This window comes from Saccostrea echinata, unplaced genomic scaffold (genome assembly GCF_033153115.1).
Source record: "Saccostrea echinata isolate AGI-Se365-2 ecotype Australia unplaced genomic scaffold, CSIRO_AGI_Sech_v1 ptg000054l, whole genome shotgun sequence".
Taxonomy (NCBI): Eukaryota; Metazoa; Mollusca; class Bivalvia; order Ostreida; family Ostreidae; genus Saccostrea; species Saccostrea echinata.
Window position 1 is genome coordinate 24644516 of NW_026889803.1, and position 6021 is coordinate 24650536.

The window sequence follows — 6021 nt, forward strand, 5'->3', positions numbered from 1 at the left end:
TTAATCCTTAGTTTTAACAAAGCACTAGCTGATGCTAAAAATATTTTCAATCAGTTAATTACATAATGTCTCTATAATAAAACAAAATATAGATGGTATATTCAGATAATATTACATTACCATCTACTTTCTCTTCCCTAGTCTAACCAGTTGGGATTAGGCTAATTACTTACAGATGTGTTGAGCATGTTTAGGAACGACTTATCTGTAATGTTGTAAACCTTTCTAAGAACGGCTTATCAGTTTATATCCGGTTTCTCTAGAGCAGTTCTATTATCCACCCTAATCTTTAAAATAAAAGTACAATTCATGTAGAGAAAACATCTTGTGTAAACATAAATGAATTTTTGTTATTGTATTCTTTAACAATACAGAATTCTTTTTTCCTCAAATTTACATAATGTACTGATTAGATCTCTCAGAAATGATAAAACCGTTTAAGGAAACAAGGGGGTTATAAACAACAGCATTATTTACGTCCAAGTATTTGCGCCAATTTTAAACCACCAGGAAGGTCATGCCAGGAACAAAGAGATTGGAGAAAGCGGCAACGAAGCACAGATGGTGAAGAAGAGGTGATTATTTTGAAATACATTGCATAACATTGGATTTTTTTACCTAAAACAATAAGACAGATGCATTTGCTTGATTTGCAGATCCAGATGTTCATGATTGAAATGGGTCAGTATGACATTGAGTATGTTCTTATGTTTTTCTTTTTCCAGATCATAATCCATAGGATAAATCAGTTGGGCGATCAATTGAATGATGAAATAGTCCATAAATACTTGAATTTAAGTGAAGAAAAGATCTTGCAAGAGTCAAATGACCAGAATTGCAGCATTTTCCATAGATGCATGCCAATGAACTGCAGCTGTTGAGTGGAGCATCAGGAATAAAGTGTATTTTCAATGCCAAGAGTTATAAAACATGAAAAACATCTTTTTGTGAATATTTCTAGGAAAATGTGATTGGAGAATATAATAAGAAATGTGAATGACAAAATTGCTTGTGAATTGCATCTTTTGTGTAAGGAGTACAGAGAATGGCAGGATTAATTGGCATGATTCTCAATAAAGTGATTTCACTGTGATTATTGGAATGTTGCAACTGCTGACTAAAACTAATATGTCAATCTTGTAGATTAAAATACTGTGAAACAGGAAAAGTTAATGTTAATCTAACGTGATGTGACTGTGATTTGAAACAGTAAATGTTCGATTCTGATTTTTAATCATTTCTCATTCACATTTAAGCACACTGAAAAGTATTAATAAAATAAAACTTTTATCTTTATGTTTGTTGTAGTCCCCATAGCTTTGATAATATTTAATTTGAAATGAATATTTAAGGCAGGCGTATTTTTTATACAGGCGTATTCATTTTACGGGTGTATTTATTTTACGGGCGTATTTTTTTTTTTTACGGGTATGCTTGATATCTAGGCGTAATTCTATTGTTAAAATTTCCAGGCGTATTTTGAATTTCCAGGCGTACTCATTTACATATTTCAGCTAAAAATACGGTAGGATTACGCCTCTTGTACGCCTGTATTTCACTTTATACGCCTGCTTTTATGTATTCATTTTAATGGAGAATCCACCAGGATTTTAAGATTATAATACGCCTGGATATTTTTTGAAAATACGTGACTAAAATTTCGTACGGGTAGAATTAGACTGTAAACGAAGAAGAAATATTGATTGTTAAACATGTCATTTGCTAAATTTGACAGATTAAATGATACATATATTTATTTAGACTAGTAATTAAATATAATAATAATTAGTTGTTATTAATTCTAGGAAGAACTCCAAGGCACTGAAAAAAGAAATCACTTGCATGCACATATAACAGGCCAATAGCAGGAACACTTATAGTGGGGGGGGGGGGACTTTAAAAATTTTATATTTGGTCAAAAGAGAATTGTGAAAAGGAGTGGATATTATTCAATTTTTTTCTAATTAAAATAAAATTCAAAAGGGGAAATTATAATAAAGCCATTTCTTTAAGGACCCTCTTTACACTGCACACTAAAGAGTTCCAATTCCATGGTATTTTTGCCCAGTAGTTCCTACCACATCCCCCTGTTTTCCAAGGGTCTAAATTATCTAGGTATTAACTTGTTTCACATGTGTTTCTCTTCGGATTTACCTGGTAAGTTTTTTCACAGGATCATTGATCAAATAAACTCCAAACATCACAAGATCAGATATGATGGAAGAGAACATTTATTAGTGGCCATGGAGTGTCAAAAATATCAGACACACCTTCCTGTTTGTCCTAGGAAAAACAGAAAAAAATTAATGGTGAAATGTACAAAGCTAAAATTAAGAATTGATTGTCAATCAATTATAAACATGTAAACTGCATAAAGAAACTGCAGGGATCTTTCTTATATATAAGTGACATAACTGGAATGTATTTCTATATATATATATATATATATATATATATATATATATATATATATATATATATATATATATATATATATATATATATATATATATATTAGAAATTATAATTATATATTCAGTGCATACTTACTTTTCATTTCATTGAGTCCTGACCTTTATTCACAACACTTCTTACAATACCAGTCTTCATGATCTTTGATTGTTTTAATAGTTTCATCATCTATATTCTGACAAAGTCTATCATACCACTGATCAAAGAGGTCACACTGAAGCCATTCAACTTCATCATTTTTCACACGGCCACAACTGGAACACACAATTTCATCACCTTTAAGTTCTGCTCCCATAGAATGTGTTTGTTTTTTCTTCTTATTGTAAACTTGCTTGATTTTTCTTTTCCTCCCGGTGGTTTTCCTCTCTGACTGGGTTGGTGCTCTACTAGATGAAACATTTGAAGTCTCTTCTTCTACAGGCAAATCTGGTTCTGGGTTGGCACATGTTTCTTCACACTTTGTAAGAGCAGTAATGTTAGGAATACACAGACAGTTAGGAATATGACGAATAAGGCTGTCAATTATTGAAGATTTTGTACTTTTCATTGACTGTGTTAAGTCATAGGCTTTAGCAATATCAAGTAGTTGTTTTTTAGTGAAACTTCTGAAAGTTAAAGCTCCTCTATCAAGTAGTGATGATTGAATTTTCAAATGGGAACGGTGTTTACCTTCAGAGTCATCATTGATCATTTGGGTCATGGAGATTTTGGTACCAGTACTGTCTTTTGATGTACTTGATCCCTCTATCACCCGCTTTCTCAAAGTGTCTGTTTTTTGTTTTTTTTAAAGCTCTTAGCACATCTTTCCGAAACTGGTTATCAGCAACACGACAAAATCTCCATATCAAGTCAAAATAAAGTTCTTTTAAACTACTCAGTGCCATATTTTTATCACATTTCAAAAAAAGTTTCATTGAATTCAAAGTTTTGTAACAAATGTTCAAACTTGTTGATTAAAGCCTCATTCTTGGAAAGCTCATCTTGTACAGAATTTAAAACATTAGAACCTTCTATATGAAATATCTTTTCATAAAGTTCATGCCTAATCTTGTCCACTTCTATAAAAAAAAATCTAAAACATTGTCCTTCACATTTGTTAGACTCTGAGAAATGTTTTGGAGTCTTCTCGTCTCTTCAAGAGTTTCTTTATACATACTGTTTTGTGCCAACTCGTCGTAAGTAGATGTTAAAAATCCAACATTTTAACTTTTACAAAACAGGAAGTAACATTCATTAATTTGTCTTTCTTATACATGTTATTTCTCCCTAATTTGATGTAATGATGCTTTGATTTGGCAACACATCTCCCACAGATATATCTCAATTTGCCTACACTTGCCGAGTCAACTTTCAGATAAAGTTGTTTTTGAACTGGTGCAGGAGTAGCTTTTAATGATTTTGCCTTTTCCTCCAAAATAAAGTTTGAAACAATATCAAATACTTTGCTAAAAATCACAAAATCATACTGTTCTGCATTGTGATGAATACATTCTTCAATTAATGCTTTGTACTCACCAGAACTTGTAAACTTATACAATTCACAGTAATATTTGGTCCACATTTTAGAATCAGGATTTTTTCCCTCACTTGCTACACAGTTTTCAAGATATATTACTGTGAGTTTCTCATAAAGTTTCTTCAAAAAAATTTTTGTTCCACTTTCATTTCTTTCAAGAAGATCAGTCAGTCCTGCATGTGTAATTCTCTGTTCATCAGTCTGTACATGCATATTTTGTATACATGATCTTATCTTGTTCATGTCTATGGGACATTCTGTGTGATACTCCTCTGAGGAATCTTCTGGAGTAACATGAAAGGGAACATTTTCTGATGATAGTAGAGTACACATTCTATCAATTTTGCGTATTTCTTCTGCATCAAAGTCTGACATTTCCGACTCAGAATTTAGGAATGGGCTGTCAAATTCAGTATTTAATTCTTCTTCCAGTGAAAATGAAATATTACAACATGCCAGTTGTGGAAGGAAGGGAAATGTTGCTTTATCATAGAAACCAAAAATAGCTGCATCTGGTTTTAGAACATTGCAAGGCTGGAAGTTTATTAATCTCAGACCTTTCTTTTTTCTTGCACGCCCAATTGCAACTCCTAACATGCCCGCTTTGAATATATGTGAACAATCTACTTCCACTCTGTCCAGAGATAATCCTTGAGCTTTGTGTATTGTTATTCCAAAGGACAAAACCAATGGAATCTGTAATCGACTAGCTACAACCTTGTCATCTACAGAACTATAAACAGTGAAAATTTCTTTTCTTATTTCTGTCACAGTGTTATTAAATTTTACAGTCACAGCATTATCTGACATACTTAGAACTCTTCCTTGAAGACCATTGACCAATGTACTGCTCTAATTCTTGACAAGCATAACAGGGCAATTTTCTTTAAGATACAAAATTTTTGGTGCAGGGAGTTTTTCTAGCAAATTAGTGTTACCCTCATCTGTTGCTTTAAATATATGCATATCTCCTGGTAGGTCAATTAACAGTGAGGAATTATATATTTCTTTGTCAAAATTTCTTGCGAAAAGTCTTATGGGATCTTCTCCAGGGGGAAGAGATCTTTGCAGACGCGTAAGCAGATTCAAAGTGTCAATTGGTATCTTGCCTTTAGAAACATCGTTTATGGCTTTGACAAAATCTTGTTCATCTTGTCTAATTACTTTGTCCAAAATAATTTTATGTCTAAATACACTTGAAAAAATGCTGGATTTAAAGCAAAAATCACCAAAGTCTTGTTTTAACACGTCGGGAACAGGGGGTAACTGGAAAAAGTCGCCACATCCTACAACTTGAATTCCTCCAAAATAATTATCATTTCCTCTCGTCATTCTGCATATATATTCTAATTGGTTGAACAGTTTTAAAGAAAGCATTGAAATTTCATCAATCACTAAAATGTCAGTTTTTAGTATGTTTTCTTTGTACTTGGCAAAATGTTCATCATTGAATATTTTAGTTTGAAGTTTTTCATTAGAAAACCGCCCATCTCCAATGCCTGACCATGAGTGAATGGTCACCCCACCGATGTGCAGCGATGCCACTCCTGTAGTCCCCGTTATTGCAACGAGTTTAGCAGAGTTCTTAAACTTTTTTCTAATTTTCTCGATTAAAAAGCTCTTTCCAGTTCCACTCTGTCCCAGAATTAAAAGATTGTGTCCGTTATTGATGGCGTTAAACGCGTCTTCTTGCTTTGGATCCATTTTGACTTGTTTACTTTCTGTTTGCTATAAATAACCATAAATTTTCCAATGCTATTTAAGAAACATCCTCATAGCCAATCAAAACCGACATTGCATTCTGCCCGGGACTAGCACATACCATTCCATGGGTGAATTCGACTTTTCGCTCGGCGAGCAGAGTTTTGACGCTGTTTATGGAGATGAAAGGAAATAAAGACAAGCTTGCCATATATGGTTGTGTAGATAAATTATCGTAGAAGACATAGGTATAAACAGTTTGCCAGTGCATGTCTTCTGAAATTGTAAAAGAGTGCGATTCTGAGGGAGGGGGGTACTCCGTGTAATTCGGA

General features: G+C 33.1%; 1 pseudogene; it reads right to left on the reverse strand.

The window, feature by feature from the left end:
- Positions 1–2162: 2162 nt before the first annotated feature.
- On the reverse strand, positions 2163–5743 carry LOC133205868 (uncharacterized; annotated as a pseudogene).
- Between the last annotated feature and the right edge of the window lie 278 nt (positions 5744–6021).